Source organism: Bos indicus, chromosome 26 (assembly GCF_029378745.1).
Source record: "Bos indicus isolate NIAB-ARS_2022 breed Sahiwal x Tharparkar chromosome 26, NIAB-ARS_B.indTharparkar_mat_pri_1.0, whole genome shotgun sequence".
NCBI lineage: Eukaryota > Metazoa > Chordata > Mammalia > Artiodactyla > Bovidae > Bos > Bos indicus.
Genome location: NC_091785.1, coordinates 6,637,625 through 6,659,750, shown reverse-complemented (window position 1 = coordinate 6,659,750; position 22,126 = coordinate 6,637,625).

Here is a 22,126-nt window from a genome sequence, read left to right as displayed (position 1 = left end):
GAACTGTACAAAAAAGATCTTCATGACCCAGATAATCACGATGGTGTGATCACTGACCTAGAGCCAGACATCCTGGAATGTGAAGTCCAGTGGGCCTTAGAAAGCATCACTACGAACAAAGCTGGTTGAGGTGATGAAATTCCAGTTGAACTATTCCAAATCCTGAAAGATGATGCTGTGAAAGTGCTGCACTCAATATGCCAACAAATTTGGAAAACCCAGCAGTGGTCACAGGACTGGAAAAGGTCAGTTTTCATTCCAATCCCAAAGAAAGGCAATGCCAAAGAATGCTCAAACTACCACACAATTGCACGCATCTCACACGCTAGTAAAGTAATGCTCAAAATTCTCCAAGCCAGGCTTCAGCAATATGTGAACCGTGAACTTCCTGATGTTCAAGCTGGTTTTAGAAAAGGCAGAGGAACCAGAGATCAAATTGCCAACATCCACTGGATCATGGAAAAAGCAAGAGAGTTCCAGAAAAACATCTATTTCTGCTTTATTGACTATGCCAAAGCCTTTGTGTGGATCACAATAAACTGTGGAAAATTCTGAAAGAGATGGGAAGACCAGACCACCTGACCTGTCTCTTCGGAAATCTGTATGCAGGTCAGGAAGCAACAGTTAGAACTGGACATGGAACAACAGACTGCTTCCAAATGGGAAAAGGAGTATGTCAAGGCTGTATGTTGTCACCCTGTTTGTTTAACTTATATGCAGAGTACATCATGAGAAACGCTGGACTGGAAGAAACACAAACCGGAATCAGGATTGCCGGGAGAAATATCAATAACCTCAGATATGCAGATGACACCACCCTTATGGCAGAAAGTAAAGAGGAACTCAAAAGCCTCTTGATGAAAGTGAAAGTGGAGAGTGAAAAAGTTGGCTTAAAGCTCAACATTCAGAAAACAAAGATCATGACATCCGGTCCCACCGCTTCATGGGAAATAGATGGGGAAACAGTGAAAACAGTGTCAGACTTTATTTTTCTGGGCTCCAAAATCACTGCAGATGGTGACTGCAGCCATGAAATTAAAAGACGCTTACTCCTTGGAAGGAAAGTTATGACCAACCTAGATAGTATATTTAAAAGCAGAGACATTACTTTGCCAACCAAGGTTCGTCTAGTCAAGGCTATGGTTTTTCCTGTGGTCATGTATGGATGTGAGAGTTGGACTGTGAAGAAGGCTGAGCGCCGAAGAATTGATGCTTTTGAACTGTGGTGTTGGAGAAGACTCTTCAGAGTCCCTTGGACTGCAAGGAGATCCAACCAGTCCATTCTGAAGGAGATCAGCCCTGGGATTTCTTTGGAAGGAATGATGCTAAAGCTGAAACTCCAGTACTTTGGCCACCTCATGCGAAGAGTTGACTCATTGGAAAAGACTCTGATGCTGGGAAGGATTGGGGGCAGAAGGAGAAGGGGACGACAGAGGATGCGATGGCTGGATGGCATCACTGACTCAATGGACATGAGTCTGAATGAACTCCGGGAGTTGGACATGAACAGGGAGGCCTGGCATGCTGCGATTCATGGGGTCACAAAGAGTCAGACACGACTGAGCAACTGATCTGATCTGATCTGAGTGTGGTATATTACATTGATTGATTTGCAGATATTGAAGAATTCTTGCATCCCTGGGATAAAGCCCACTTGGTCATGGTGTATGGTCTTTTTAATGTGTTTTTGGATTCTGTTTGTTAGAATTTTGTTAAATATTTTTGCCTCTATGTTCATCAGTGATATTCGTCTGTAGTTTTTTTTTTTTTTTTTGTGGCATCTTTGCCAGGTTTTGGTATTAGGGTGATGGTGGCCTCATAGAATGAGTTAGGAGGTTTACCTTCCTCTGCAATTTTCTGGAAGATTTTTAGTAGGATAGGTGTTGCTGTTTCTGCTGCTAAGTCGCTTCAGTCATGTCTGACTCTGAGCGACCCCAAGACGGCAGCCAACCAGGCTCCCTCAACCCTGGGATTCTCCAGGCAAAAACACTGTAGTGGGTTACCATTTCCTTCTCCAATGCATGAAAGTGAAAAGTGAAAGTGAAGTCGCTTAGTGGTATCTGACTCTTGGCAACCCCATGGACTGCAGCCCACTAGGCTCCTCTGTCCATGAGATTTTCCAGGCAAGAGTACTGGAGTGGGGTGCCATTGCCTTCTCCTATGATAGGTGTTAGCTCTTCTCTAAATTTTTGGTAGAATTCAGCTGTGAAGCCGTCTGGTCCTGGGCTTTTGTTTGCTGGAAGATTTCTTATTATAGTTTCAATTTCCATGCTTGTGATGGGTCTGTTAAGATTTTCTATTTCTTTCTGGTTCAGTTTTGGAAAGTCGTACTTTTCTAAGAATTTGCCATTTCTTCCAAATTGTCCAATTTATTGGCATATAATTGCGATCGTAGTCTCTTATAATCCTTTGTATTTCTGTTGTCTGTTGTGATCTCTCCATTTTCATTTCTAATTTTGTTGATTTGATTTTTCTCCCTTTGTTTCTTGATGAGTCTGGCTAATGGTTTGTCAATTTTATTTATCCTCTCAAAGAACCAGCTTTTGCCTTTGTTGATTTTTGCTATGGTCTCTTTTGTTACTTTTGCATTTATTTCTGCCCTAATTTTTAAGATTTCTTTAGTTCTAGTAAGCCTGGGTTTCTTCATTTCTTCCTTTTCTAGTTGCTTTAGGTGTAGAGTTAGGTTATTTATTTGATTTTTTTCTTGTTTCTTGAGGTATGCCTATATTGCTATCAACCTTCCCCTTAGCATTGCTTTTACAGTGTCCCACTTCATGCGAAATAGATGGGGAAACAGTGGAAACAGTGTCAGACTTTATTTTTTTGGGCTCCAAAATCACTGCAGATGGTGATGCAGCCATGAAATTAAAAGACGCTTTCTCCTTGGAAGGAAAGTTATGACCAACCTATATAGTATATTAAAAAGCAGAGACATTACTTTGCCAAGAAAGGTCCGTCTAGTCAAGGCTATGGTTTTTCCAGTGGTCATGTATGGATATGAGAGTTGGACTGTGAAGAAAGCTGAGGGCTGAAGAATTGATGCTTTTGAACTGTGGTGTTGGAGAAGACTCTTGAGAGTCCCTTGGACTGCAAGGAGATTCAACTAGTCCATTCTAAAGGAGATCAGTCCTGGTTGTTCATTGGAAGGACTGATGCTAAAGCTGAAACTCCAATGCTTTGGCCAACTCACATGAAGAGTTGACTCATTGGAAAAGACTCTGATGCTGGGAGGGATTGCATGCAGGAGGAGAAGGGGACGACAGAAGCTGAGATGGCTGGATGGCATCATCAACTCGATGGACATGAGTTTGAATTCCGGAGTTGGTGATGGACAGGGAGGCCTGGCGTGCTGTGACTCATGGGGTCGCAAAGAGTTGAACACGACTGAGTGACTGAACCGAACTGAACTGGTCTATTGTATCATTTAAAGTTTGTGTTTCCTTGTTAATTTTCTGTTTAGTTGACCTATCCATAGGTGGGAGTGGGGTAATCAAGTCTCCCACTGTTATTGTATTATTGTTAATTTCCCCTTTCATACTTGTTAGCATTTGTCTTACGTATTGTGGTGCTCCTATGTTGAGTGCATACATATTTATAATTGTTATATCTTCTTCTTGGATGGATCCTTTGATCATTATGTAGTGTCCTTCTTTGTCTCTTTTCACAGCCTTTGTTTTAAAGTCTATTTTATCTGAGTATTGCTACTCCTGCTTTCTTTTAGTCTCCGTTTGTGTGGAATATCTTCTTCCAGCGCTTCACTTTCAGTCTATATGTGTCCCTTGTTTCCAGGTGGGTCTCTTGTAGACAACATATATATGGGTCTTGTTTTAGTATCCATTCAGCCACTCATTTTCTTTTGGTTGGGGCATTCAACCCATTTACATTTAAGGTCATTATTGATAAGTATGATCCCGTTGCCATTTACTTTTTTGTTTTTGGTTTGAATTTATACACCCTTTCTGTGTTTCCTGTCTAGAGAAGATCCTTTAGCATTTGTTGGAGAGCTGGTTTGGTGGTGCTGAATTCCCTCAGCTTTTGCTTCTCTGTAAAGCTTTTGATTTCTCCTTATACAAAGAAGAGAAGAGGAAGGAAGGAGACAGAGGTGGCCAGGAGGCTAAAGGGGGGAATCAAAAGGAGAGAGACAGATTCAGCCAGTAATCACTTCCCTAAGTGCTCTCCACAGTCCGGAACACCCAAAGAGATTCACAGAGTTGGGTGGAGAAGAGAAGGGGGAGGGAGGAGGTAGAGGTGACCTGGTGGAGAAAAAGGAGAGTCCAAATGGGGAGAGAGCAGTCAAGCAGGTAATCTCATCCCCAAATAAAAATGGATACTGAAGATTGGGTTCTTAAAGGTAAAAAATTGATAACAAATACCAAAAAGCAAAGATTGAAAATCTAGAGTGGAGGGTAGATTCTCAAAAATACAATGTTAAAAAAAAAAAGTCACAGGAATTATAATATATATATATATATATATATATATATATAAAGTTTGCTTTAAAAAATAGGGTCTTTTTTTTTGCCAAGTAATAGTAGGTTATAAAAATGAAAATTAAAGGAGTAATAGAGGCCAAAAAATATGATCTTTTTAAATTTAACAAACGATAATAGTAATTATATATCTAGGACTTTCTCTGGTGTTGTTTAAGGCAGTGTGGGGTCAGTTCATTTTTGGATAGTTTCCTGATCCTGCTTATATTTCTCAAGATCTATAGGCCTCTTCCTGTGTAGTCAGTACTGACTACAGGGTTTTAATCTATTACACCTGTCACTTCCAAGGCGGTTCCCTCTGTTTTAGCTTCTGTTTGCTGGTCTCTTCAGTGTCTAATTTCCGCTCTGACACAAGGGATTGGTGGTGGACACTTTTTTAGGCTCACTTGTTCAGTCATGCTGTGGGGAAGGAGGAACACTGCAAACAACACTGACGTGTACTCAGAGTGTCTCAGCCACCCTGGGGTTTGCCCTGCTCAGGGCGTGTGTGCTTTCTCTGCCTACACTGCCTAGGCTCTAGGTTGCTCTGCCGGGAACTGTCTGAGGCCTGGTCTGGGTTGTATGCACTTCCCAAGTCTAAGCCGCTCAGGTTCAGGTACTTGGGTACTCCATAAGGGCGCAGACTCGGTTGGGCCTGTGTTTTGTGTCCTTTGCAGGTCCGAGCAGCTCAGGTGACCCGATGCTTGGTAAGAGTGGTCGCTGTGACTTATCGCTTCCCCTGTCCCTGCCACTTGGTTTTCTGGGTGTAGAACAGGCGCACCTTCTCAGGTGTGCCGTGTGTCTCTTCTGGGGAGCTGATCTCTGGCTGCGACCATCCCAGTGGATACGACCGTCCAGAATCCCAAGAAGTCTTGGTTAGCAATGAAGACTGTTTGCAGTTTAGTAAATGATGCCTCTCTGGGGCTGTGATTGCCCCCTTCTGGCTCTGGCTGGCCTCACTTGCCTGACTCCAGTGGGGTATTGGCCAGTCCGCAGCCAGCTAGCTCTGCTCAGTCCTTTGTTTTGTGATTGAGCCTGGGGGTGTCTTAGGTTAGGGCTTTTCGCAGGATAGCTATCTCACAGTCTGGTTTGGTATTTGAAGTTAGTTCCCTGAGATTGCCCTCGGGGCATTCAAGCCCTGTCCTTACCTTAAGCAATGCAACCTGCACCTCCCTGCCCAGCTCCCCCTTGCTAGTGACAGATGTGGGTGTCTCTGCTGCTTCTCCGCTGGGAGTTACCGTTGGGCAGGTTATCTATGAGTTTTAATTTTTTTTTTTCCTCCCGGTTCTATTGCCCTCTGAGCTTCTAAGACTCGCCACAGACTCGCCAGTGAGAGTGTTTCTCTGTGTTTGGAAACTTCTCTGTCTTTTAAGACTCCCTTCCTGGGACGGATCTTCATTCCTACCTCTTTTGTTTCTCTTTTTCTCTTTTATATTTTTTCCTACCTCCTTTCGAAGACAACGGGCTGCTTTTCTGCATGCCTGATGTCCCCTGACCTAACAGAAGCAGAAGATATTAAGAAGAGATGGCAAGAATACACAGAAGAACTGTACAAAAAAGATCTTCATGACCCAGATAATCACGATGGTGTGATCACTGACCTAGAGCCAGATATCCTGGAATGTGAAGTCGAGTGGGCCTTAGAAAGCATCACTATGAACAAAGCTAGTGGAGGTGATGGAATTCCAGTTGAGCTATTTCAAATCCTGAAAGATGATGCTGTGAAAGTGCTGCACTCAATATGCCAGCAAATTTGGAAAACTCAGCAGTGGCCACAGGACTGGAAAAGGTCAGTTTTCATTCCAATCCCAAAGAAAGGCAATGCCAAAGAATGCTCAAACTACCGCACAATTGCACTCATCTCACACGCTACTAAAGTAATGCTCAAAATTCTCCAAGCCAGGCTTCAGCGATACGTGAACCGTGAACTTTCTGATGTTCAAGCTGGTTTTAGAAAAGGCAGAAGAACCAGAGATCAAATTGCCAGCATCCACTGGATCATGGAAAAAGCAAGAGAGTTCCAGAAAAACATCAATTTCTGCCTTATTGACTATGCCAAAGCCTTTGACTGTGTGGATCACAATAAACTGTGGAAAATTCTGAAAGAGATGGGAAGACCAGACCACTTGATCTGCCTCTTGAGAAATCTGTATGCAGGTCAGGAAGCAACAGTTAGAACTGGACATGGAACAACAGACTGCTTCCAAATGGGAAAAGGAGTATGTCAAGGCTGTATATTGTCACCCTGTTTATTTAACTTATATGCAGAGTACATCATGAGAAACGCTGGACTGGAAGAAACACAAACCGGAATCAAGATTGCCGGGAGAAATATCAATAACCTCAGATATGCAGATGACACCACCCTTATGGCAGAAAGTAAAGAGGAACTCAAAAGCCTCTTGATGAAAGTGAAAGTGGAGAGTGAAAAAGTTGGCTTAAAGCTCAACATTCAGAAAACAAAGATCATGACATCCGGTCCCACCGCTTCATGGGAAATAGATGGGGAAACAGTGAAAACAGTGTCAGACTTTATTTTTCTGGGCTCCAAAATCACTGCAGATGGTGATTGCAGCCATGAAATTAAAAGACGCTTACTCCTTGGAAGGAAAGTTATGACCAACCTAGATAGCATATTCAAAAGCAGAGACATTACTTTGCTAACAAAGGTTCGTCTAGTCAAGGCTATGGTTTTTCCTGTGGTCATGTATGGATGTGAGAGTTGGACTGTGAAGAAGGCTGAGCACTGAAGAATTGATGCTTTTGAACTGTGGTGTTGGAGAAGACTCTTGAGAGTCCCTTGGACTGCAAGGAGATCCAACCAGTCCATTCTGAAGGAGATCAGCCCTGGGATTTCTTTGGAAGGAATGATGCTAAAGCTGAAACTCCAGTACTTTGGCCACCTCATGTGAAGAGTTGACTCATTGGAAAAGACTTTGATCTTGGGAGGGATTGGGGGCAGAAGGAGAAGGGGACGACAGAGGATGAGATGGCTGGATGGCGGCACTGACTCGATGGACGTGAGTCTCAGTGAACTCTGGGAATTGGTGATGGACAGGGAGGCCTGGCGTGCTGCGATTCATGGGGTCGCAAAGAGTCGGACACAACTGAGCAACTGATCTGATCTGATCTGATGTCCCCTGCTGACATTCAGAAGTTATTTCGTAGAATTTACACAATGTTCATATGTTCTTTTGATGAATTTCTGGGGGAGAAAGTGGTCTCCCCTTCCTATTCCTCTGCCATCTTAGGATCGCCCCCCTTTTCTCTTTCTGATTTACTTCATTTTGTATAATAGGCTCTAGGTTCATTTACCTCATTAGGTTGACTCAAATTCAACCCATTTGCATTTAAGGTCATTACTGATAAGTATGACCCCATTGCCATTTACTTTTTTGTTTTGAGTTCGAGTTTATACACAGTTTCTCTTTCTGACTTACTTCATTTTGTATAATAGGCTCTAGGTTCATTCACCTCATTAGGTTGACTCAAATTCAACCCGTTTGCATTTAAGGTAATTACTGATAAGTATGAACCTGTTGCCATTTACTTTTTTGTTTTGAGTTCAAGTATATACACAGTTTCTGTGTTTCCTGTCTAGAGAAGATCCTTTAGCATTTGAGGAGAGCTGGTTTGGTAGTGCTGAATTCTCTCAGCTTTTGTTAGTCTGTAAAGCTTTTGATTTCTCCTTATACAAAGAAGAGAAGAGGGAGGAAGGAGACAGTGGTGGCCAGGAGGATAAAGGGGGGGATCAAAAGGAGAGAGACAGATTCAGCCAGTAATCAGTTCCCTAAGTGTTCTTCCCTGGTGGTTCAGAGGATAAAGCATCTACCTCCAATGTGGGAGACCCAGGTTCAATCTCTGGGCCGAGAAGATCCCCTGGAGATGGAAATGGTAACCCACTCCAGTATTCTTGCCTGGAGAATCCCATGGACAGAGAAGCCTGGTGGGCTATAGTCATGGGGTCACAAAGAGTTGGACATGACTGAGCGACTTCACCTTCACCAAGTGTTCTCCACAGTCTGGAACACACAAAGAGATTCACAGAGTTGGTTAGAGAAGAGAAGGTGGAGGGAGGAGATAGAGGTGACCTGGTGGAGACAAAGGAGAGTCCAAATAGGGAGAGAGCAGTCAGGCCAATAAACTTGCTCCCAAATAAAAATGGATACTGAAGATTGGGTTCTTAAAGGTAAAAAATTGATAACAAATACCAAAAAGCAAAGATTAAAAATCTACAGTGGAGGGTAGATTCTCAAAAATATAATATTAAAGAAAAAAACAAAGTCACAAAAATTATTATATATAATATATATATATTATATATATATATATGAAGTTTGCTTTAAAAACTAGGTCTTTTTTTTTTTTTTTGAAAAGTACTAGTATGTTATAAAAATGAAAATTAAAGGAGAAATAGAGGACTTAAAATATATATTTTTTTTAATTTAAAAAGTGATAATAGTAATAATAGATCTAGGACTTTCTCTAGTGTTGTTGTGGGCAGTGTGGGGTCAGTTCATTTTTGGATAATTCTTTGATCCGGCTTGTATTTCTCAAGATCTATAGGCCTCTTCCTGTGTAGTCAGTACTGACTACAGGGTTTTAATCTATTACACCTGTCACTTCCAAGGCGGTTCCCTCTGTTTTAGCTTCTGTTTGCTGGTCTCTTCAATGTCTAATTTCCGCTCTGACACAAGGGATTGGTGGTGGACACTTTTTTAGGCTCACTTGTTCAGTCATGCTGTGGGGAAGGAGGAACACTGCAAACAACACTGACGTGTACTCAGAGTGTCTCAGCCACCCTGGGGTTTGCCCTGCTCAGGGCGTGTGTGCTTTCTCTGCCTACACTGCCTAGGCTCTAGGTTGCTCTGCCGGGAACTGTCTGAGGCCTGGTCTGGGTTGTATGCACTTCCCAAGTCTAAGCCGCTCAGGTTCAGGTACTTGGGTACTCCATAAGGGCGCAGACTCGGTTGGGCCTGTGTTTTGTGTCCTTTGCAGGTCCGAGCAGCTCAGGTGACCCGATGCTTGGTAAGAGTGGTCGCTGTGACTTATCGCTTCCCCTGTCCCTGCCACTTGGTTTTCTGGGTGTAGAACAGGCGCACCTTCTCAGGTGTGCCGTGTGTCTCTTCTGGGGAGCTGATCTCTGGCTGCGACCATCCCAGTGGATACGACCGTCCAGAATCCCAAGAAGTCTTGGTTAGCAATGAAGACTGTTTGCAGTTTAGTAAATGATGCCTCTCTGGGGCTGTGATTGCCCCCTTCTGGCTCTGGCTGGCCTCACTTGCCTGACTCCAGTGGGGTATTGGCCAGTCCGCAGCCAGCTAGCTCTGCTCAGTCCTTTGTTTTGTGATTGAGCCTGGGGGTGTCTTAGGTTAGGGCTTTTCGCAGGATAGCTATCTCACAGTCTGGTTTGGTATTTGAAGTTAGTTCCCTGAGATTGCCCTCGGGGCATTCAAGCCCTGTCCTTACCTTAAGCAATGCAACCTGCACCTCCCTGCCCAGCTCCCCCTTGCTAGTGACAGATGTGGGTGTCTCTGCTGCTTCTCCGCTGGGAGTTACCGTTGGGCAGGTTATCTATGAGTTTTAATTTTTTTTTTTCCTCCCGGTTCTATTGCCCTCTGAGCTTCTAAGACTCGCCACAGACTCGCCAGTGAGAGTGTTTCTCTGTGTTTGGAAACTTCTCTGTCTTTTAAGACTCCCTTCCTGGGACGGATCTTCATTCCTACCTCTTTTGTTTCTCTTTTTCTCTTTTATATTTTTTCCTACCTCCTTTTGAAGACAACGGGCTGCTTTTCTGCATGCCCGATGTCCCCTGACCTAACAGAAGCAGAAGATATTAAGAAGAGATGGCAAGAATACACAGAAGAACTGTACAAAAAAGATCTTCATGACCCAGATAATCACGATGGTGTGATCACTGACCTAGAGCCAGATATCCTGGAATGTGAAGTCGAGTGGGCCTTAGAAAGCATCACTATGAACAAAGCTAGTGGAGGTGATGGAATTCCAGTTGAGCTATTTCAAATCCTGAAAGATGATGCTGTGAAAGTGCTGCACTCAATATGCCAGCAAATTTGGAAAACTCAGCAGTGGCCACAGGACTGGAAAAGGTCAGTTTTCATTCCAATCCCAAAGAAAGGCAATGCCAAAGAATGCTCAAACTACCGCACAATTGCACTCATCTCACACGCTACTAAAGTAATGCTCAAAATTCTCCAAGCCAGGCTTCAGCGATACGTGAACCGTGAACTTTCTGATGTTCAAGCTGGTTTTAGAAAAGGCAGAAGAACCAGAGATCAAATTGCCAGCATCCACTGGATCATGGAAAAAGCAAGAGAGTTCCAGAAAAACATCAATTTCTGCCTTATTGACTATGCCAAAGCCTTTGACTGTGTGGATCACAATAAACTGTGGAAAATTCTGAAAGAGATGGGAAGACCAGACCACTTGATCTGCCTCTTGAGAAATCTGTATGCAGGTCAGGAAGCAACAGTTAGAACTGGACATGGAACAACAGACTGCTTCCAAATGGGAAAAGGAGTATGTCAAGGCTGTATATTGTCACCCTGTTTATTTAACTTATATGCAGAGTACATCATGAGAAACGCTGGACTGGAAGAAACACAAACCGGAATCAAGATTGCCGGGAGAAATATCAATAACCTCAGATATGCAGATGACACCACCCTTATGGCAGAAAGTAAAGAGGAACTCAAAAGCCTCTTGATGAAAGTGAAAGTGGAGAGTGAAAAAGTTGGCTTAAAGCTCAACATTCAGAAAACAAAGATCATGACATCCGGTCCCACCGCTTCATGGGAAATAGATGGGGAAACAGTGAAAACAGTGTCAGACTTTATTTTTCTGGGCTCCAAAATCACTGCAGATGGTGATTGCAGCCATGAAATTAAAAGACGCTTACTCCTTGGAAGGAAAGTTATGACCAACCTAGATAGCATATTCAAAAGCAGAGACATTACTTTGCTAACAAAGGTTCGTCTAGTCAAGGCTATGGTTTTTCCTGTGGTCATGTATGGATGTGAGAGTTGGACTGTGAAGAAGGCTGAGCACTGAAGAATTGATGCTTTTGAACTGTGGTGTTGGAGAAGACTCTTGAGAGTCCCTTGGACTGCAAGGAAATCCAACCAGTCCATTCTGAAGGAGATCAGCCCTGGGATTTCTTTGGAAGGAATGATGCTAAAGCTGAAACTCCAGTACTTTGGCCACCTCATGTGAAGAGTTGACTCATTGGAAAAGACTTTGATCTTGGGAGGGATTGGGGGCAGAAGGAGAAGGGGACGACAGAGGATGAGATGGCTGGATGGCGGCACTGACTCGATGGACGTGAGTCTCAGTGAACTCTGGGAATTGGTGATGGACAGGGAGGCCTGGCGTGCTGCGATTCATGGGGTCGCAAAGAGTCGGACACAACTGAGCAACTGATCTGATCTGATCTGATGTCCCCTGCTGACATTCAGAAGTTATTTCGTAGAATTTACACAATGTTCATATGTTCTTTTGATGAATTTCTGGGGGAGAAAGTGGTCTCCCCTTCCTATTCCTCTGCCATCTTAGGATCGCCCCCCTTTTCTCTTTCTGATTTACTTCATTTTGTATAATAGGCTCTAGGTTCATTTACCTCATTAGGTTGACTCAAATTCAACCCATTTGCATTTAAGGTCATTACTGATAAGTATGACCCCATTGCCATTTACTTTTTTGTTTTGAGTTCGAGTTTATACACAGTTTCTCTTTCTGACTTACTTCATTTTGTATAATAGGCTCTAGGTTCATTCACCTCATTAGGTTGACTCAAATTCAACCCGTTTGCATTTAAGGTAATTACTGATAAGTATGAACCTGTTGCCATTTACTTTTTTGTTTTGAGTTCAAGTATATACACAGTTTCTGTGTTTCCTGTCTAGAGAAGATCCTTTAGCATTTGAGGAGAGCTGGTTTGGTAGTGCTGAATTCTCTCAGCTTTTGTTAGTCTGTAAAGCTTTTGATTTCTCCTTATACAAAGAAGAGAAGAGGGAGGAAGGAGACAGTGGTGGCCAGGAGGATAAAGGGGGGGATCAAAAGGAGAGAGACAGATTCAGCCAGTAATCAGTTCCCTAAGTGTTCTTCCCTGGTGGCTCAGAGGATAAAGCATCTACCTCCAATGTGGGAGACCCAGGTTCAATCTCTGGGCCGAGAAGATCCCCTGGAGATGGAAATGGTAACCCACTCCAGTATTCTTGCCTGGAGAATCCCATGGACAGAGAAGCCTGGTGGGCTATAGTCATGGGGTCACAAAGAGTTGGACATGACTGAGCGACTTCACCTTCACCAAGTGTTCTCCACAGTCTGGAACACACAAAGAGATTCACAGAGTTGGTTAGAGAAGAGAAGGTGGAGGGAGGAGATAGAGGTGACCTGGTGGAGACAAAGGAGAGTCCAAATAGGGAGAGAGCAGTCAGGCCAATAAACTTGCTCCCAAATAAAAATGGATACTGAAGATTGGGTTCTTAAAGGTAAAAAATTGATAACAAATACCAAAAAGCAAAGATTAAAAATCTACAGTGGAGGGTAGATTCTCAAAAATATAATATTAAAGAAAAAAACAAAGTCACAAAAATTATTATATATAATATATATATATATTATATATATATATATGAAGTTTGCTTTAAAAACTAGGTCTTTTTTTTTTTTTTGAAAAGTACTAGTATGTTATAAAAATGAAAATTAAAGGAGAAATAGAGGACTTAAAATATATATTTTTTTTAATTTAAAAAGTGATAATAGTAATAATAGATCTAGGACTTTCTCTAGTGTTGTTGTGGGCAGTGTGGGGTCAGTTCATTTTTGGATAATTCTTTGATCCGGCTTGTATTTCTCAAGATCTATAGGCCTCTTCCTGTGTAGTCAGTACTGACTACAGGGTTTTAATCTATTACACCTGTCACTTCCAAGGCGGTTCCCTCTGTTTTAGCTTCTGTTTGCTGGTCTCTTCAGTGTCTAATTTCCGCTCTGACACAAGGGATTGGTGGTGGACACTTTTTTAGGCTCACTTGTTCAGTCATGCTGTGGGGAAGGAGGAACACTGCAAACAACACTGACGTGTACTCAGAGTGTCTCAGCCACCCTGGGGTTTGCCCTGCTCAGGGCGTGTGTGCTTTCTCTGCCTACACTGCCTAGGCTCTAGGTTGCTCTGCCGGGAACTGTCTGAGGCCTGGTCTGGGTTGTATGCACTTCCCAAGTCTAAGCCGCTCAGGTTCAGGTACTTGGGTACTCCATAAGGGCACAGACTCGGTTGGGCCTGTGTTTTGTGTCCTTTGCAGGTCCGAGAAGCTCAGGTTACCAGGTGCTTGGTAAGCATGGTCGCTGTGACTTATCGCTTCCTCTGTCCCTGCTGCTCGGTTTTCTGGGTGTAGAACAGGCGCACCTCCTTAGGTGTGCCGTGTGTCTCTTCTGGGGAGCTGATCTCTGGCTGCGACCCTCCCAGCAGGTATGACCATCCAGAATCCCAAGAAGTCTTGGTTAGCAATGAAGCCTGCTTGCAGGTTGGTAGATGATGCCTCTCTGGGGCCGCGATTGCCCCCTTCTGGCTCTGGCTGCCCTCACTTGCCTGACTCCAGTGGGGTATTGGCCAGTCCGCAGCCAGCTAGCTCTACTCAGTCCTTTGTTCTGTGATTGAGCCTGGAGGTGTCTTAGGTTAGGGCTTTATGCAGGATAGCTATTTCACAGTCTGGTTTGCTATCTAAAGTTAATTCCCTCAGATTGCCCTTGGGGCATTCAAGCCCGGTCCTTACCCTAAGCAATGCACAGCTCACCTCCCTGCCCAGCTCCCTGTTGCTAGTAACGGATGCGGACGTCTGCGCTGCTTCTCTGCTGGGAGTTACCATTGGGCACGTTTTCTGTGGGATTTAATCATTTATTTATTTTTTCTCCTGGTTATGTTGCTTTCTGAGGCTCACCACAGACTCGCCAGTGAGAGTGTTTCTGGGCGTTTCTGAACTTCTCTCTTTTTAAAGACTCCCTTCCTGGGACAGATCTCCATCCCTACCTTTTTGTTCCTTTTTTTTTTTTTTTCTCTTTTATATTCTTTCGTACCTCCTTTCGAAGAAAATGGGCTGCTTTTCTGGGTGCCTGACGTCCCCTGCTGGCATTCAGAAGTTTTTTTGTAGAATTTACACAATGTTCATATGTTCTTTTGATGAATTTCTGGGGGAGAAAGTGGTCTCCCCATCCTATTCTTCTGCCATCTTAGGATCGCCCCCCTTTTCTCTTTCTGACTTACTTCATTTTGTATAATAGGCTCTAGGTTCATTCACCTCATTAGAACTGACTTAAATTCACTCCTTTTTCAGGATGAATAAAGGACAGAAATAATATGGACCTAACAGAAGCAGAAGATATTAAGAAGAGATGGCAAGAATACACAGAAGAACTGTACAAAAAAGCTCTTCACGACCAAGATAATCACAATGGTGTGATCACTCACCTAGAGCCAGACATCCTGGAATGTGAAGTCAAGCGGGCTTTAGAAAGCATCAGTACGAACTAAGCTAGTGGAGGTGATGGAATTCCAGTTGAGCTATTTCAAAGCCTGAAAGATGATGCTGTGAAAGTGCTGCACTCAATATGCCAGCAAATTTGGCAAACTCAGCAGTGGCCACAGGACTGGAAAAGGCCAGTTTTCATTCCAATCCCAAAGAAAGGCAATGCTGAAGAATGCTCAAACTACCACACAATTGCACTCATCTCACACGCTAGTAAAGTAATGCTCACAATTCTGCAAGCCAGGCTTTAGCAATACGTGAATCGTGAACTTCCTGATGTTCAAGCTGGTTTGAGAAAAGCCAGAGGAACCAGAAATCAAATTGCCAACATCTGCTGGATCATGGAAAAAGCAAGAGAGTTCCAGAAAAACATCTATTTCTGCTTTATTGACTATGTCAAAGCCTTTGCCTGTGTGAATCACAATAAACTGTGGAAAATTCTGAAAGAGATGGGAATAGCAGACCACTTGACCTGCCTCTTGAGAAATCTGCATGAAGGTCAGGAAGCAATAGTTAGAACTGGACATGGAGCAACAGACTGGTTTTACATAGGAAAAGGAGTACGTCAAGGCTGTATCTTGTCACCCTGCTTATGCAGAGTATATCATGAGAAACGCTGGGCTGGAAGAAGCACAAGCTGGAATCAAGATTTCTTGGAGAAATACCAATAATCTCAGATATGCAGATGACACCACCCTTATGGCAGAAAGTGAAGAGGAACTAGAAATCCTCTTGATGAAAGTGAAAACGGAGAGTGAAAAAGTTGGCTTAAAGCTCAACATTCAGAAAACTAAGATCATGACATCTGGTCCCATCACTTTACGGAAAATAGATGGGAAACAGTGGAAGAAGTGTTAGACTTTATTTATTTATTTTTGGCTCTAAAATCACTGCAGATGGTGATTGCAGGCATGAAATTAAAAGACGCTTACTCCTTGGAAGGAAAGTTATGACCAACTTAGATAAATATTCAAAATCAGAGACATTACTTTGCCAGCAAAGGCCTATCTAGTCAAGGCTATGGTTTCAGTAGTCATGGATGGATGTGAGAGTTGGACTGTGAAGAAAGCTGAGCGCTGAAGAATTGATGCTTTTGAACTGTAGTGATGGAGAAGACTCTTGTGAGTCCCTAGTACTGCAAGGAGATCCAACCAGTTCATTCTAAAGGAGATCAGTCCTGGGTGTTCTTTGGAAGGAATGATGCTAAAGCTGAAACTCCAGTACTTTGGCCACCCCCTTCGAAGAGTTAACTCATTGGAAAAGACCTTGATGCTGGGAGGGTGAGGGGATGACAGAGGATGAGATGGCTGGATGGCATCACCGACTCGATGGACATGAATTTAAGTGAACTCCGGGACTTGATGATGGACAGGGAGGCTTGGGGTGCTCTGATTCATGGGGGTTGCAAAGAGTCGGACACTACTGAGTGACTGAACTGAACTGAATATTCCATTGTGTATATGTTCCATATCTTCTTTATCCATTCATCTGTGAATGAACATTTAAGTGGCTTCCATGTCCTGGTTTTTCTAATTAGTGCTTCAGTGAACATTTAGACTGTTGATATGTATTTTTCAGTCATAGTTTTCTCAGAGTTTATGTCTAGTAGTGGGATTGCTAGGTCATGTGGTAGTTTTACTCCTAGTTTTCTAAGGAATCGCCATACTGTTCTCTCTAGTGACTGTACCAGTTTGCATTCCCACCATCAGTTCAAGAGAGTTCAATTTCTCCACATCCTCTTCAGCATTTATTGTTTTAGATGGCCATTCTGACAGATGATACCTCATTGTAGTTTTGACATATGTTTTTCTAATAATGAGCAATGTTGTGTATTTTTGTCATGTGTTTATTGGTCATCTATATGTCTTTTTTGGAGAAATTTCTGTTTAAGTCTTCTGCCAATTTTTCAATTGGGTTGTTTGCTTTTTTGATATTGACCTGCTTGTATATTATATAATGAGCTGCTTATATATTTTAGAGGTTAATCCTTTTTCAATTGCTTCATTTGCAATTATTTCCCCCCATTCTAAGTGTTGTCTTTTCATCTTGTTTATAGTTTCCTTTGCTCTGCAAAAACTTTTAAGTTTAATTCAGGCCCATTTGTTTATTTTTTATTTTTATTTCCATTACTCTAGGACGTGGGTCAAAGAGGATCTTGCTATTCATGTCAAAGCGTGTTCTGCCTATGTTTTCCTCTAAGAGCTTTAGTAATTTCTGGCCTTGTATTTAGGTCTTTAATCCATTTTGAGTTTATTTTTGTGTATGGTGTTAGGTAGTATTCTAGTTTCATTCTTTTGCATGTAGTTGTCCAGTTTTCCTGGCACCACTTATTGAAGAGAATGTCTTTTCTCCATTGTATATTCTTGCCTCTTTTGTCAAAGATAAGGTGCCCATAGGTGCATAGGTTTATCTCTGGACTTTCTATCTATATTTCATTGATCTATATTTCTATTTTGGGGTCAGTATTGTACTGTCTTGATTACTTTAGCTTTGTATTATAGTTTGAAGTCAGAAAGGTTGATTCCTCCAGCTCCATTTTTCTTTCTCAAGATTGCTTTGGCTACTGGGGGTCTTTTGTGTTTCCATACAAAAATTGTGAAATTTTTTGTTCTAGTTCTGTGAAACATGCCATTGGCAATTTGATAGGGATTGCTTTGAATCTGTAGATTGCCTTTGGTATATAGTCATTTTGAAAATATTGATTCTTTGAATCCAAGAACATGGTATATCTCTCCATCTTTTTGTGTTGTCTTTGATTTATTTCATCAGTGTCTTATAGTTTTCTGCATACAGATCTTTAGTCTCCTTTAGTAGATTTTTCCCTAGATATTTTATTCTTTTTGTTTTAATAGTGAATGTTATTGTTTCCTTACTTTCTCTTTCTTATTTTTTGCTGTTATTGTATAGCAAAGCAAGGGATTTCTGTGTATTAATTTTGTATCGCACAACCTTACTAAATTCATTGATTAGCTCTAGAAGTTTTCTGATGATATCTTTAGGGTTTTCTATGTGTAGGATCATGTCATCTGCAAACAGTAAGAATTTTACTTCTTTTATATCTGGATTCATTTTATTTCTTTTTCTTCTCTGATTGCCATGGCTAGAACTTTCAAAACTAGGTTGAATAATAGTGGTGAGAGTGGTCACCCTTGACTTGTCCCTGATCTTAACAGAAATGCTTTTTCACCATTGTGAATAATGTTTGCTGTCAGTTTGTCATATATACCAGGGCTTATGTTAATACACTGGATAGCTATGGGGTCATAAAGCTTAGTCAGAAGCTTAAAAACCTTTCTGTGCCCTGTTCTTGTCTTCCTATTTTTTGGTCACCAGCAGGTCCTGGTGGTGGAAGGGCATTGGAATCAGTGTTACCTCAGTGTAAGATACCTGCCCTGATGAAATACAAAGAAAACCATGCCAAGAAAAGCATTGGCTACATAAGAAATCTTCACTTAATAAGTGTTTAAATTTCAGGGTTTAAAATACAATCCATAGAAAGTTTTCAGGAGCAGATTCTTGAGTTATCTATACTATATATTATTATTTTGGACTTATTTATGTATTTATTTGTCAGATTGCATCAAGTCTTAAGAGTGGCACACTGGCTTCTCTCTAGTTGGGCTTAGTTGCCCTGCAGCATATGGGATCTTAGTTCTCCAATCAAGGATTGAATCCAAGTTCCCTGCATTAGAAGGCAGATTCTCAACCACTGGATCACTGGGGAAGTCCCTGTAGTACATATAATTCGACATGGAAGCTGAAGGACAGGGGTTGAAATATCTACCTTCACCGCGTTATGCAGTTTCTGAATCTGAATCAAGTCTACTTCATGCCAGAACTTCTTGAATCTTCTACATCAATTCAAAAATTTTGGTACACATAGCTAAAACCTGTAGGTTGAAGGAAAGAATGCTCAAAACAGGTAAAAGTCTATCTTTCTATATCAGTTTATCTGTGCAGAAACCAGTCATCTGACTATCTCTGGCTAATGAATATACCTTATTTTAAATCATAAAAGAACACCTGGGCAGAGGATTTTTTGTTAGCCATTTTCAATCTTTTTTGTTTTACCTAGTTCCATGGTTTTAAAAGTCATTATGTTTGTGACATTTTGCTTGTCTCTCATGTATTTTACTTTCTCCTTTTCCCATAGAACAAGGTTAATTTGTGAAATGGGAGAGTTTGACAGAAAGCATTTTTGGTGCAGAAGGTTACGGGAGTATAACACACTCTCCCTTCAAAAACTTTGTCAAATACAGTGGATTCTTTATTTAATAGCCCAGGAAAGGCACAGACAGTCCCTGTCTCCACAGGCAGATGCATAAACACATTAACTTTTATCTATTCAGGGAAAACAGTTGTGTTCGTTTTTGTAGAATGAACATGTTTTTAATTTTGGATTGTTTCAACCACACTGAAGTGCCACTGTAGTGAATAGATGCCACTAAATTCTGGTCCATTTCTGAAACCACTAATACATTTTCAGGAAGTGATGCATACTTTTACTTATGCTTTGAAAGCTCATGTTTGGACAGTATGGTTAATTTAGAGGTTGGATCTCATGTAAATGAAAAGAGTATATGACGTATGAAGATTTAGAATCAAACTCCTTTTAAAATATGTATGTATTTATCTGACTATGCTGGATCTTAGTTGTATCATGCAGGATCTTTGATCTTTAGTTGAGCATGTGAACTTTTAGTTGTGGCGTGAGGGACTAAGTTCTCTGACCAAAGCCTGAACCTGCAGAGTCTTAGCTACTGAACCACCAGGGAAGTCCATAGACTCAAACACTTGTTACCAATCTGTTTCTTTTTGAGCTAATTATTTCACCTCCCTGAATCTCAGGCCCCCATTTGAAAACTGAGGTGATAACAATAGCATTCATTTCTCCCATTCACAGAGGTGTGATGATCAAATGAGAGAATGTCTGTGGTAGCTTGTATATTTTGAAATCTGTCACAAAATTTTATGTTAGGAACTAAGGCTGCAGTGATGGAAGAGAGACCCCTTGAATATATGGACTTTGCAGATAAGCAATTGCCATATATTAATATAAATCAAGAAGGAATATATAACAACCAGCTTCCCTGGTGATTCAGCGATAAAGAATCCACCTTCAGTGCAGGAGCCACAGGAGACATGAGTTCAATCCCTGGGCCAGGAAGATCCCCTGGAGGAGACTATGGCAACCCACTCCAGTATTCTTGCCTGGAGAATCCCATGGCTAGAGTAGCCTGGTGGAATACAGTTCATAAGGTCGCAGAGTCAGACATGACTGAAATGACAGCATACGCACACACATATAACAACCACAATGTTATACAGATAAATGCAAGAAGGCTATCTAATACAGTCTTAGAGGAGTGGAATAGACTCCTGGGAGGTGGTGACAACTGTATGAATTGAAAGATAACTAGGTAAAATGAAGAGGGAGAATTTTTTCAGATGAAGAATTTGCAAAGTTCAGAATTGGAAGGGGAACATACCTGCTGAATAAAAATGAGCTCAATTTGTTTGGAGCATTAAGTTTGTGGGATTGGGCAGGGGAAAGGCAAGATATGGAGTAAGAGAGGCAAATGGAGGATAGATGATTTTAAACCATGTGCAGAAGTTTGGACTTTAATCTGACAGCAATGGAAAGTGCAAATAAAAATTATCTTTAAAATTTTAGAAAAAGAGATAAGCCATTTTATGCATGTTGGTTATTACTGGATTTTTGTTAATTATTTTATCAATAATATTCAAACACTAACTCTAATTTGTCAACATTTAAGGCAACATATTGAGATAGTGTCTTAATAATGCTGCTTAACTATTTATATAGCATCTGCCTCTTTAGATGGGTCTGTTTTTCTTACTTTTGTTTTGAGCATACATTTCTAACAGACTTAACCTGCCACTAAAGAAACTTGGAAAAATAGTGGCAAAACACAAAATAATTTGAAAATACAGAAGAAATACAGGCATTTCTAGAATTTTAGCAGAATTTTGATGATTCCTTAAGTATTTCCCATTAAAGGTTAATTTTGTCAGCATTGGTGAGCTTGTAAAGCAACATAATTTGTATGATTTGCAAACCAATCAATGCTCTGTCAAAAAATAGAAATCATTTTCCAGGAAATGATCTGTCCAACTGATGATTCTTAAAGTTCACAACTTAACTGAGAGAGCTGTTATTAGAAGTGAATCCTTTACCATGTTTTCATTTTATTGTGTGTCCTTAGCCAGTATGAACTTATAGCATTCTCTTGAGGAACTTGCCTGTCTTGCTCCTTTAATCCTCATTATTTGGTGATGATGTTAGATTAAAGGAGCTGTCCCTATTAACTTGAGGAAAGGGGCAGTTTCTGTTATCGCAGCTATTTGGACACATATGGAAACACTTCTCCAGCAGATTGTTCAATTGCTCCCTCTTTCTTGCCTTTGCAGTAATCAGCTGTGTAAGTTACATTCCAGTCATGGTATAGTGATAGGAAGATATGGCCAGGGCATGATTTTATAAGTACCTCTTCATTAAGAACTTCTTTTAAGATAGAGATCTTAATTTACCAATAATTCATGTTCCCTATTAGCTTTAGAGCTTCCCAGGTGGTGCTAGTGGTAAAGAACCCGCTTGCCAATGCAGGAAATGTAAGATGAGGGTTTGATCACTGGGTCAGGAAGATCCCCTGGAGAAGGAAATGGCAACCCACCACAGTGTTCTTGCCTGGAGAATCCAATAGAGAGAGGATCCTGGTAGGCTACAGTCCACAGGGTCACAAAGAGTCGAACAGGACTGAGTGACTCCACTTTCACTTTAGAAAATCATGGTGAGTTGAATTATTAGCTTTTTAAATGTGTTAATTATTCATTAAAACTTTTGTGAAAAGGAAAGTAAATCTAGAATGCTATTGAATGCTAAGGTAAAACAAATATGAAATTGTCTCTTCAAAAACCAAGTTTACTCTAAAGATGCAAATTTATTCATTGTGATAATCTGGCAAAGGCTGCAGAGTGAGGTGTTTAAGAGCCTAGTTCTGGAATCAAGAATCCTGGCTTCAAATCTTGACTTTGTCACTCGTTAGAACTGACAAATTCTTAAGACTGAATTTCCTCTGCTGCAAGATAGCAGTA